This window comes from Rhinichthys klamathensis, unplaced genomic scaffold, assembly GCF_029890125.1.
Source record: "Rhinichthys klamathensis goyatoka isolate OS25496 unplaced genomic scaffold, OSU_Roscu_1.1 h1tg000001l_1, whole genome shotgun sequence".
Classification (NCBI taxonomy): domain Eukaryota; kingdom Metazoa; phylum Chordata; class Actinopteri; order Cypriniformes; family Leuciscidae; genus Rhinichthys; species Rhinichthys klamathensis.
The window spans coordinates 2,058,122-2,070,268 of record NW_026606555.1 but is presented as its reverse complement, the minus strand read 5'-3'; the positions used below and the strand labels follow the sequence as shown (position 1 = coordinate 2,070,268).

Genomic DNA, 12,147 nt, shown 5'->3' with positions numbered 1-12,147 from the left:
TCCACACACCACAGATGCTCGATGGTGATTTGAAAGGAGTTTTGAACAGGACCTCTTTGGAACACAGGCCTCCTCCTCCACTTGGAACAAAACATCACCATTATATCCTCACACCACAGATGCTCGATGGTGATTTGAAAGGAGTTTTGAACAGGACCTCTTTGGAACACAGGCCTCCTCCTCCACTTGGAACAAAACATCACCATTATATCCACACACCACAGATGCTCGATGGTGATTTGAAAGGAGTTTTGAACAGGACCTCAATGGAACACAGTCCTCCTCTACCACTTGGAACAAAACATGATCATTCCATCCACACACCACAGATGCTCGATGGTGATTTGAAAGGAGTTTTGAACAGGACCTCAATGGAACACAGGCCTCCTCCTCCACTTGGAACAAAACATCACCATTATATCCTCACACCACAGATGCTCGATGGTGATTTGAAAGGAGTTTTGAACAGGACCTCTTTGGAACACAGGCCTCCTCCTCCACTTGGAACAAAACATCACCATTATATCCACACACCACAGATGCTCGATGGTGATTTGAAAGGAGTTTTGAACAGGACCTCTTTGGAACACAGGCCTCCTCCTCCACTTGGAACAAAACATTACCATTATATCCACTTGGAACAAAACATCACCATTATATCCTCACACCACAGATGCTCGATGGTGATTTGAAAGCCGGGCGGGTGCAGGGCTTTGCTTCGGGCTGGTCGCAGAGTTTAATGGAGCCTCATATTTTGCGAATCGATTGGCCACATGTCTGAGAGCTTGATAGGTTACAAGTTACTGGTGGCCTCTTTTTATGACCAAAACCCCCATTCGATCACAGTCAAAAGTTGGAAATGGGTATTTGAAAGGTGGTGATTTGAAACGAGTTTTGAACAGGACCTCACTGGAACACAGTAGGGCATCGAGGAGGCCTCGATGGTGATTTAAAAGGAATTTTGAACAGGACCTCTTTGGAACACAGGCCTCCTCCACACTTGGAACAAAACATGATCATTCCATCCACACACCACAGGTGCTCAATGGTGATTTGAAAGGAGTTTTGAACACAGGCCTCATCCTCCACTTGGAACAAAACATCACCATTATATCCTCACACCACAGATGCTCGATGGTGATTTGAAAGGAGTTTTGAACAGGACCTCTTTGGAACACAGGCCTCCTCCACCCCTTGGAACAAAACAAGGGATGGAGGACATCACCATTATATCCTCACACCACAGATGCTCGATGGTGATTTGAAAGGAGTTTTGAACAGGACCTCTTTGGAACACAGTCTCCTCTACCATTTGGAACAAAACATGATCATTCCATCCACACACCACAGATGCTCGATGGGGATTTAAAAGGAGTTTTGAACAGGACCTCAATGGAACACAGTCCTCCTCTACCACTTGGAACAAAACATGATCATTCCATCCACACACCACAGATGCTCGATGGTGATTTGAAAGGAGTTTTGAACAGGACCTCAATGGAACACAGGCCTCCTCCTCCACTTGGAACAAAACATCACCATTATATCCTCACACCACAGATCCTCAATGGTGATTTGAAAGGAGTTTTGAACAGGACCTCTTGGAACACAGGCCTCCTCCTCCACTTGGAACAAAACATCACCATTATATCCACACACCACATATGCTCGATGGTGATTTGAAAGGAGTTTTGAACAGGACCTCTTTGGAACACAGGCCTCCTCCTCCACTTGGAACAAAACATCACCATTATATCCACACACCACAGATGCTCGATGGTGATTTGAAAGGAGTTTTGAACAGGACCTCTTTGGAACACAGGCCTCCTCCTCCACTTGGAACAAAACATTACCATTATATCCTCACACCACAGATGCTCGATGGTGATTTGAAAGGAGTTTTGAACAGGACCTCTTTGGAACACAGGCCTCCTCCACCCCTTGGAACAAAACATCCATCGTCCCTGGGTGGGCTCGAACCACCATCCTTTCGGTTAACAGCCGAACGCGCTAACCAATTGCGCCACAGAGACCGGCGGCAAGTCAGCCACTGGGTCAGGTTATAAAAAAGCACAATTGGACGTTTCCGGCAAAGACAAACTAGTTTTCCACTAGCGTAATGTGTACAGCGCGCTGAAAACCGAGACCACCTGTTGGGAAGAGAGATAGCTAATAGATACGCCCAACGTGGGGCTCGAACCCACGACCCTGAGATTAAGAGTCTCATGCTCTACCGACTGAGCTAGCCGGGCGGGTGCATGGCTTTGCTTCGGGCTGGTCGCAGATTTTAATGGAGCCTCATATTTTGCGAATCGATTGGCCTCATGTCTGAGAGCTTGATAGGTTACAAGTTACTGGTGTCCTCCTTTTATGACCAAAACCCCCATTCGATCACAGTCAAAAGTTGGAAATGGGTATTTGAAAGGTGGTGATTTGAAAGGAGTTTTGAACAGGACCTCACTGGAACACAGTAGGGCATCGAGGAGGCCTCGATGGTGATTTAAAAGGAATTTTGAACAGGACCTCTTTGGAACACAGGCCTCCTCCACACTTGGAACAAAACATGATCATTCCATCCACACACCACAGATGCTCGATGGGGATTTAAAAGGAGTTTTAAACAGGACCTCAATGGAACACAGGCCTCCTCCTCCACTTGGAACAAAACATCACCATTATATCCTCACACCACAGATGCTCGATGGTGATTTGAAAGGAGTTTTGAACAGGACCTCTTTGGAACACAGGCCTCCTCCTCCACTTGGAACAAAACATCACCATTATATCCACACACCACAGATGCTCGATGGTGATTTGAAAGGAGTTTTGAACAGGACCTCTTTGGAACACAGGCCTCCTCCTCCACTTGGAACAAAACATTACCATTATATCCTCACACCACAGATGCTCGATGGTGATTTGAAAGGAGTTTTGAACAGGACCTCTTTGGAACACAGGCCTCCTCCTCCACTTGGAACAAAACATCACCCTTATATCCACACACCACAGATGCTCGATGGTGATTTGAAAGGAGTTTTGAACAGGACCTCTTTGGAACACAGGCCTCCTCCACCCCTTGGAACAAAACATCCATCGTCCCTGGGTGGGCTCGAACCACCATCCTTTCGGTTAACAGCCGAACGCGCTAACCAATTGCGCCACAGAGACCGGCGGCAAGTCAGCCACTGGGTCACGTTATAAAAAAGCACAATAGGACGTTTCCGGCAAAGACAAACAAGTTTTCCACTAGCGTAATGTGTACAGCGCGCTGAAAACCGAGACCACCTGTTGGGAAGAGAGATAGCTAATAGATACGCCCAACGTGGGGCTCGAACCCACGACCCTGAGATTAAGAGTCTCATGCTCTACCGACTGAGCTAGCCGGGCGGGTGCAGGGCTTTGCTTCGGGCTGGTCGCAGATTTTAATGGAGCCTCATATTTTGCGAATCGATTGGCCTCATGTCTGAGAGCTTGATAGGTTACAAGTTACTGGTGGCCTCCTTTTATGACCAAAACCCCCATTAGATCACAGTCAAAAGTTGGAAATGGGTATTTGAAAGGTGGTGATTTGAAAGGAGTTTTGAACAGGACCTCACTGGAACACAGTAGGGCATCGAGGAGGCCTCGATGGTGATTTAAAAGGAATTTTGAACAGGACCTCTTTGGAACACAGGCCTCCTCCACACTTGGAACAAAACATGATCATTCCATCCACACACCACAGATGCTCGATGGGGATTTAAAAGGAGTTTTGAACAGGACCTCAATGGAACACAGTCCTCCTCTACCACTTGGAACAAAACATGATCATTCCATCCTCACACCACAGATGCTCGATGGTGATTTGAAAGGAGTTTTGAACAGGACCTCTTTGGAACACAGGCCTCCTCCTCCATTTGGAACAAAACATCACCATTATATCCACACACCACAGATGCTCGATGGTGATTTGAAAGGAGTTTTGAACAGGACCTCAATGGAACACAGGCCTCCTCCTCCACTTGGAACAAAACATCACCATTATATCCTCACACCACAGATGCTCGATGGTGATTTGAAAGGAGTTTTGAACAGGACCTCTTTGGAACACAGGCCTCCTCCTCCACTTGGAACAAAACATCACCATTATATCCACACACCACAGATACTCGATGGTGATTTGAAAGGAGTTTTGAACAGGACCTCTTTGGAACACGGGCCTCCTCCTCCACTTGGAACAAAACATTACCATTATATCCTCACACCACAGATGCTCGATGGTGATTTGAAAGGAGTTTTGAACAGGACCTCTTTGGAACACAGGCCTCCTTCTCCACTTGGAACAAAACATCACCATTATATCCACACACCACAGATGCTCGATGGTGATTTGAAAGGAGTTTTGAACAGGACCTCTTTGGAACACAGGCCTCCTCCACCCCTTGGAACAAAACATCCATCGTCCCTGGGTGGGCTCGAACCACCATCCTTTCGGTTAACAGCCGAACGCGCTAACCAATTGCGCCACAGAGACCGGCGGCAAGTCAGCCACTGGGTCACGTTATAAAAAAGCACAATTGGACCTTTCCGGCAAAGACAAACAAGTTTTCCACTAGCGTAATGTGTACAGCGCGCTGAAAACCGAGACCACCTGTTGGGAAGAGAGATAGCTAATAGATACGCCCAACGTGGGGCTCGAACCCACGACCCTGAGATTAAGAGTCTCATGCTCTACCGACTGAGCTAGCCGGGCGGGTGCAGGGCTTTGCTTCGGGCTGGTCGCAGATTTTAATGGAGCCTCATATTTTGCGAATCGATTGGCCTCATGTCTGAGAGCTTGATAGGTTACAAGTTACTGGTGGCCTTCTTTTATGACCAAAACCCCCATTCGATCACAGTCGAAAGTTGGAAATGGGTATTTGAAAGGTGGTGATTTGAAAGGAGTTTTGAACAGGACATCACTGGAACACAGTAGGGCATCGAGGAGGCCTCGATGGTGATTTAAAAGGAATTTTGAACAGGACCTCTTTGGAACACAGGCCTCCTCCACACTTGGAACAAAACATGATCATTCCATCCACACACCACAGATGCTCGATGGGGATTTAAAAGGAGTTTTGAACAGGACCTCAATGGAACACAGTCCTCCTCTACCACTTGGAACAAAACATGATCATTCCATCCACACACCACAGATTCTCAATGGTGATTTGAAAGGAGTTTTGAACAGGACCTCAATGGAACAAAGGCCTCCTCCTCCACTTGGAACAAAACATCACCATTATATCCTCACACCACAGATGCTCGATGGTGATTTGAAAGGAGTTTTGAACAGGACCTCTTTGGAACACAGGCCTCCTCCTCCACTTGGAACAAAACATCACCATTATATCCACACACCACAGATGCTCGATGGTGATTTGAAAGGAGTTTTGAACAGGACCTCTTTGGAACACAGGCCTCCTCCTCCACTTGGAACAAAACATCACCATTATATCCACACACCACAGATGCTCGATGGTGATTTGAAAGGAGTTTTGAACAGGACCTCAATGGAACACTGTCCTCCTCTACCACTTGGAACAAAACATCACCATTATATCCACACACCACAGATGCTCGATGGTGATTTGAAAGGAATTTTGAACAGGACCTCTTTGGAACACAGGCCTCCTCCACACTTGGAACAAAACATGATCATTCCATCCACACACCACAGATGCTCAATGGTGATTTGAAAGGAGTTTTGAACACAGGCCTCATCCTCCACTTGGAACAAAACATCACCATTATATCCTCACACCACAGATGCTCGATGGTGATTTGAAAGGAGTTTTGAACAGGACCTCTTTGGAACACAGGCCTCCTCCACCCCTTGGAACAAAACAAGGGATGGAGGACATCACCATTATATCCTCACACCACAGATGCTCGATGGTGATTTGAAAGGAGTTTTGAACAGGACCTCTTTGGAACACAGTCTCCTCTACCATTTGGAACAAAACATGATCATTCCATCCACACACCACAGATGCTCGATGGTGATTTAAAAGGAATTTTGAACAGGACCTCTTTGGAACACAGGCCTCCTCCACACTTGGAACAAAACATGATCATTCCATCCACACACCACAGATGCTCGATGGGGATTTAAAAGGAGTTTTGAACAGGACCTCAATGGAACACAGGCCTCCTCCTCCACTTGGAACAAAACATCACCATTATATCCTCACACCACAGATGCTCGATGGTGATTTGAAAGGAGTTTTGAACAGGACCTCTTGGAACACAGGCCTCCTCCTCCACTTGGAACAAAACATCACCATTATATCCACACACCACATATGCTCGATGGTGATTTGAAAGGAGCTTTGAACAGGACCTCTTTGGAACACAGGCCTCCTCCTCCACTTGGAACAAAACATTACCATTATATCCTCACACCACAGATGCTCGATGGTGATTTGAAAGGAGTTTTGAACAGGACCTCTTTGGAACACAGGCCTCCTCCTCCACTTGGAACAAAACATCACCATTATATCCACACACCACAGATGCTCGATGGTGATTTGAAAGGAGTTTTGAACAGGACCTCTTTGGAACACAGGCCTCCTCCTCCACTTGGAACAAAACATTACCATTATATCCTCACACCACAGATGCTCGATGGTGATTTGAAAGGAGTTTTGAACAGGACCTCTTTGGAACACAGGCCTCCTCCACCCCTTGGAACAAAACATCCATCGTCCCTGGGTGGGCTCGAACCACCATCCTTTCGGTTAACAGCCGAACGCGCTAACCAATTGCGCCACAGAGACCGGCGGCAAGTCAGCCACTGGGTCAGGTTATAAAAAAGCACAATTGGACGTTTCCGGCAAAGACAAACTAGTTTTCCACTAGCGTAATGTGTACAGCGCGCTGAAAACCGAGACCACCTGTTGGGAAGAGAGATAGCTAATAGATACGCCCAACGTGGGGCTCGAACCCACGACCCTGAGATTAAGAGTCTCATGCTCTACCGACTGAGCTAGCCGGGCGGGTGCAGGGCTTTGCTTCGGGCTGGTCGCAGATTTTAATGGAGCCTCATATTTTGCGAATCGATTGGCCTCATGTCTGAGAGCTTGATAGGTTACAAGTTACTGGTGGCCTCCTTTTATGACCAAAACCCCCATTCGATCACAGTCAAAAGTTGGAAATGGGTATTTGAAAGGTGGTGATTTGAAAGTAGTTTTGAACAGGACCTCACTGGAACACAGTAGGGCATCGAGGAGGCCTCGATGGTGATTTAAAAGGAATTTTGAACAGGACCTCTTTGGAACACAGGCCTCCTCCACACTTGGAACAAAACATGATCATTCCATCCACACACCACAGATGCTCGATGGGGATTTAAAAGGAGTTTTAAACAGGACCTCAATGGAACACAGGCCTCCTCCTCCACTTGGAACAAAACATCACCATTATATCCTCACACCACAGATGCTCGATGGTGATTTGAAAGGAGTTTTGAACAGGACCTCTTTGGAACACAGGCCTCCTCCTCCACTTGGAACAAAACATCACCATTATATCCACACACCACAGATGCTCGATGGTGATTTGAAAGGAGTTTTGAACAGGACCTCTTTGGAACACAGGCCTCCTCCTCCACTTGGAACAAAACATTACCATTATATCCTCACACCACAGATGCTCGATGGTGATTTGAAAGGAGTTTTGAACAGGACCTCTTTGGAACACAGGCCTCCTCCTCCACTTGGAACAAAACATCACCATTATATCCACACACCACAGATGCTCGATGGTGATTTGAAAGGAGTTTTGAACAGGACCTCTTTGGAACACAGGCCTCCTCCACCCCTTGGAACAAAACATCCATCGTCCCTGGGTGGGCTCGAACCACCATCCTTTTGGTTAACAGCCGAACGCGCTAACCAATTGCGCCACAGAGACCGGCGGCAAGTCAGCCACTGGGTCACGTTATAAAAAAGCACAATTGGACGTTTCCGGCAAAGACAAACAAGTTTTCCACTAGCGTAATGTGTTCAGCGCGCTGAAAACCGAGACCACCTGTTGGGAAGAGAGATAGCTAATAGATACGCCCAACGTGGGGCTCGAACCCACGACCCTGAGATTAAGAGTCTCATGCTCTACCGACTGAGCTAGCCGGGCGGGTGCAGGGCTTTGCTTCGGGCTGGTCGCAGATTTTAATGGAGCCTCATATTTTGCGAATCGATTGGCCTCATGTCTGAGAGCTTGATAGGTTACAAGTTACTGGTGGCCTCCTTTTATGACCAAAACCCCCATTAGATCACAGTCAAAAGTTGGAAATGGGTATTTGAAAGGTGGTGATTTGAAAGGAGTTTTGAACAGGACCTCACTGGAACACAGTAGGGCATCGAGGAGGCCTCGATGGTGATTTAAAAGGAATTTTGAACAGGACCTCTTTGGAACACAGGCCTCCTCCACACTTGGAACAAAACATGATCATTCCATCCACACACCACAGATGCTCGATGGGGATTTAAAAGGAGTTTTGAACAGGACCTCAATGGAACACAGTCCTCCTCTACCACTTGGAACAAAACATGATCATTCCATCCTCACACCACAGATGCTCGATGGTGATTTGAAAGGAGTTTTGAACAGGACCTCTTTGGAACACAGGCCTCCTCCTCCATTTGGAACAAAACATCACCATTATATCCACACACCACAGATGCTCGATGGTGATTTGAAAGGAGTTTTGAACAGGACCTCAATGGAACACAGGCCTCCTCCTCCACTTGGAACAAAACATCACCATTATATCCTCACACCACAGATGCTCGATGGTGATTTGAAAGGAGTTTTGAACAGGACCTCTTTGGAACACAGGCCTCCTCCTCCACTTGGAACAAAACATCACCATTATATCCACACACCACAGATACTCGATGGTGATTTGAAAGGAGTTTTGAACAGGACCTCTTTGGAACACAGGCCTCCTCCTCCACTTGGAACAAAACATTACCATTATATCCTCACACCACAGATGCTCGATGGTGATTTGAAAGGAGTTTTGAACAGGACCTCTTTGGAACACAGGCCTCCTTCTCCACTTGGAACAAAACATCACCATTATATCCACACACCACAGATGCTCGATGGTGATTTGAAAGGAGTTTTGAACAGGACCTCTTTGGAACACAGGCCTCCTCCACCCCTTGGAACAAAACATCCATCGTCCCTGGGTGGGCTCGAACCACCATCCTTTCGGTTAACAGCCGAACGCGCTAACCAATTGCGCCACAGAGACCGGCGGCAAGTCAGCCACTGGGTCACGTTATAAAAAAGCACAATTGGACGTTTCCGGCAAAGACAAACAAGTTTTCCACTAGCGTAATGTGTACAGCGCGCTGAAAACCGAGACCACCTGTTGGGAAGAGAGATAGCTAATAGATACGCCCAACGTGGGGCTCGAACCCACGACCCTGAGATTAAGAGTCTCATGCTCTACCGACTGAACTAGCCGGGCGGGTGCAGGGCTTTGCTTCGGGCTGGTCGCAGATTTTAATGGAGCCTCATATTTTGCGAATCGATTGGCCTCATGTCTGAGAGCTTGATAGGTTACAAGTTACTGGTGGCCTTCTTTTATGACCAAAACCCCCATTCGATCACAGTCGAAAGTTGGAAATGGGTATTTGAAAGGTGGTGATTTGAAAGGAGTTTTGAACAGGACCTCACTGGAACACAGTAGGGCATCGAGGAGGCCTCGATGGTGATTTAAAAGGAATTTTGAACAGGACCTCTTTGGAACACAGTCTCCTCTACCATTTGGAACAAAACATGATCATTCCATCCACACACCACAGATGCTCGATGGTGATTTAAAAGGAATTTTGAACAGGACCTCTTTGGAACACAGGCCTCCTCCACACTTGGAACAAAACATGATCATTCCATCCACACACCACAGATGCTCGATGGGGATTTAAAAGGAGTTTTGAACAGGACCTCAATGGAACACAGGCCTCCTCCTCCACTTGGAACAAAACATCACCATTATATCCTCACACCACAGATGCTCGATGGTGATTTGAAAGGAGTTTTGAACAGGACCTCTTGGAACACAGGCCTCCTCCTCCACTTGGAACAAAACATCACCATTATATCCACACACCACATATGCTCGATGGTGATTTGAAAGGAGTTTTGAACAGGACCTCTTTGGAACACAGGCCTCCTCCTCCACTTGGAACAAAACATTACCATTATATCCTCACACCACAGATGCTCGATGGTGATTTGAAAGGAGTTTTGAACAGGACCTCTTTGGAACACAGGCCTCCTCCTCCACTTGGAACAAAACATCACCATTATATCCACACACCACAGATGCTCGATGGTGATTTGAAAGGAGTTTTGAACAGGACCTCTTTGGAACACAGGCCTCCTCCTCCACTTGGAACAAAACATTACCATTATATCCTCACACCACAGATGCTCGATGGTGATTTGAAAGGAGTTTTGAACAGGACCTCTTTGGAACACAGGCCTCCTCCACCCCTTGGAACAAAACATCCATCGTCCCTGGGTGGGCTCGAACCACCATCCTTTCGGTTAACAGCCGAACGCGCTAACCAATTGCGCCACAGAGACCGGCGGCAAGTCAGCCACTGGGTCAGGTTATAAAAAAGCACAATTGGACGTTTCCGGCAAAGACAAACTAGTTTTCCACTAGCGTAATGTGTACAGCGCGCTGAAAACCGAGACCACCTGTTGGGAAGAGAGATAGCTAATAGATACGCCCAACGTGGGGCTCGAACCCACGACCCTGAGATTAAGAGTCTCATGCTCTACCGACTGAGCTAGCCGGGCGGGTGCAGGGCTTTGCTTCGGGCTGGTCGCAGATTTTAATGGAGCCTCATATTTTGCGAATCGATTGGCCTCATGTCTGAGAGCTTGATAGGTTACAAGTTACTGGTGGCCTCCTTTTATGACCAAAACCCCCATTCGATCACAGTCAAAAGTTGGAAATGGGTATTTGAAAGGTGGTGATTTGAAAGTAGTTTTGAACAGGACCTCACTGGAACACAGTAGGGCATCGAGGAGGCCTCGATGGTGATTTAAAAGGAATTTTGAACAGGACCTCTTTGGAACACAGGCCTCCTCCACACTTGGAACAAAACATGATCATTCCATCCACACACCACAGATGCTCGATGGGGATTTAAAAGGAGTTTTAAACAGGACCTCAATGGAACACAGGCCTCCTCCTCCACTTGGAACAAAACATCACCATTATATCCTCACACCACAGATGCTCGATGGTGATTTGAAAGGAGTTTTGAACAGGACCTCTTTGGAACACAGGCCTCCTCCTCCACTTGGAACAAAACATCACCATTATATCCACACACCACAGATGCTCGATGGTGATTTGAAAGGAGTTTTGAACAGGACCTCTTTGGAACACAGGCCTCCTCCTCCACTTGGAACAAAACATTACCATTATATCCTCACACCACAGATGCTCGATGGTGATTTGAAAGGAGTTTTGAACAGGACCTCTTTGGAACACAGGCCTCCTCCTCCACTTGGAACAAAACATCACCATTATATCCACACACCACAGATGCTCGATGGTGATTTGAAAGGAGTTTTGAACAGGACCTCTTTGGAACACAGGCCTCCTCCACCCCTTGGAACAAAACATCCATCGTCCCTGGGTGGGCTCGAACCACCATCCTTTTGGTTAACAGCCGAACGCGCTAACCAATTGCGCCACAGAGACCGGCGGCAAGTCAGCCACTGGGTCACGTTATAAAAAAGCACAATTGGACGTTTCCGGCAAAGACAAACAAGTTTTCCACTAGCGTAATGTGTTCAGCGCGCTGAAAACCGAGACCACCTGTTGGGAAGAGAGATAGCTAATAGATACGCCCAACGTGGGGCTCGAACCCACGACCCTGAGATTAAGAGTCTCATGCTCTACCGACTGAGCTAGCCGGGCGGGTGCAGGGCTTTGCTTCGGGCTGGTCGCAGATTTTAATGGAGCCTCATATTTTGCGAATCGATTGGCCTCATGTCTGAGAGCTTGATAGGTTACAAGTTACTGGTGGCCTCCTTTTATGACCAAAACCCCCATTAGATCACAGTCAAAAGTTGGAAATGGGTATTTGAAAG

The 12,147-nt window shown here is 47.2% G+C and overlaps 15 non-coding genes across 15 annotated transcripts; all 15 read right to left on the bottom strand.

Moving 5' to 3' along the window:
* Window positions 1-1,959: 1,959 nt before the first annotated feature.
* Window positions 1,960-2,033, bottom strand: trnan-guu (transfer RNA asparagine (anticodon GUU)). Its single transcript has one exon. It is a non-coding gene; the product is annotated as a tRNA-Asn (tRNA).
* A 146-nt stretch (window positions 2,034-2,179) lies between these two features.
* trnak-cuu (transfer RNA lysine (anticodon CUU)) lies at window positions 2,180-2,252 on the bottom strand. Its single transcript has one exon. It is a non-coding gene; the product is annotated as a tRNA-Lys (tRNA).
* An 842-nt stretch (window positions 2,253-3,094) lies between these two features.
* trnan-guu (transfer RNA asparagine (anticodon GUU)) lies at window positions 3,095-3,168 on the bottom strand. Its single transcript has one exon. It is a non-coding gene; the product is annotated as a tRNA-Asn (tRNA).
* Window positions 3,169-3,314: 146 nt separating this feature from the next.
* On the bottom strand, window positions 3,315-3,387 carry trnak-cuu (transfer RNA lysine (anticodon CUU)). The gene has a single exon. It is a non-coding gene; the product is annotated as a tRNA-Lys (tRNA).
* Window positions 3,388-4,439: 1,052 nt separating this feature from the next.
* trnan-guu (transfer RNA asparagine (anticodon GUU)) lies at window positions 4,440-4,513 on the bottom strand. The gene has a single exon. It is a non-coding gene; the product is annotated as a tRNA-Asn (tRNA).
* A 146-nt stretch (window positions 4,514-4,659) lies between these two features.
* On the bottom strand, window positions 4,660-4,732 carry trnak-cuu (transfer RNA lysine (anticodon CUU)). Its single transcript has one exon. It is a non-coding gene; the product is annotated as a tRNA-Lys (tRNA).
* Window positions 4,733-6,723: 1,991 nt separating this feature from the next.
* On the bottom strand, window positions 6,724-6,797 carry trnan-guu (transfer RNA asparagine (anticodon GUU)). Its single transcript has one exon. It is a non-coding gene; the product is annotated as a tRNA-Asn (tRNA).
* Window positions 6,798-6,943: 146 nt separating this feature from the next.
* trnak-cuu (transfer RNA lysine (anticodon CUU)) lies at window positions 6,944-7,016 on the bottom strand. Its single transcript has one exon. It is a non-coding gene; the product is annotated as a tRNA-Lys (tRNA).
* An 842-nt stretch (window positions 7,017-7,858) lies between these two features.
* On the bottom strand, window positions 7,859-7,932 carry trnan-guu (transfer RNA asparagine (anticodon GUU)). Its single transcript has one exon. It is a non-coding gene; the product is annotated as a tRNA-Asn (tRNA).
* A 146-nt stretch (window positions 7,933-8,078) lies between these two features.
* On the bottom strand, window positions 8,079-8,151 carry trnak-cuu (transfer RNA lysine (anticodon CUU)). Its single transcript has one exon. It is a non-coding gene; the product is annotated as a tRNA-Lys (tRNA).
* A 1,052-nt stretch (window positions 8,152-9,203) lies between these two features.
* On the bottom strand, window positions 9,204-9,277 carry trnan-guu (transfer RNA asparagine (anticodon GUU)). Its single transcript has one exon. It is a non-coding gene; the product is annotated as a tRNA-Asn (tRNA).
* A 1,269-nt stretch (window positions 9,278-10,546) lies between these two features.
* On the bottom strand, window positions 10,547-10,620 carry trnan-guu (transfer RNA asparagine (anticodon GUU)). The gene has a single exon. It is a non-coding gene; the product is annotated as a tRNA-Asn (tRNA).
* Window positions 10,621-10,766: 146 nt separating this feature from the next.
* Window positions 10,767-10,839, bottom strand: trnak-cuu (transfer RNA lysine (anticodon CUU)). The gene has a single exon. It is a non-coding gene; the product is annotated as a tRNA-Lys (tRNA).
* Window positions 10,840-11,681: 842 nt separating this feature from the next.
* trnan-guu (transfer RNA asparagine (anticodon GUU)) lies at window positions 11,682-11,755 on the bottom strand. The gene has a single exon. It is a non-coding gene; the product is annotated as a tRNA-Asn (tRNA).
* A 146-nt stretch (window positions 11,756-11,901) lies between these two features.
* On the bottom strand, window positions 11,902-11,974 carry trnak-cuu (transfer RNA lysine (anticodon CUU)). The gene has a single exon. It is a non-coding gene; the product is annotated as a tRNA-Lys (tRNA).
* Between the last annotated feature and the right edge of the window lie 173 nt (window positions 11,975-12,147).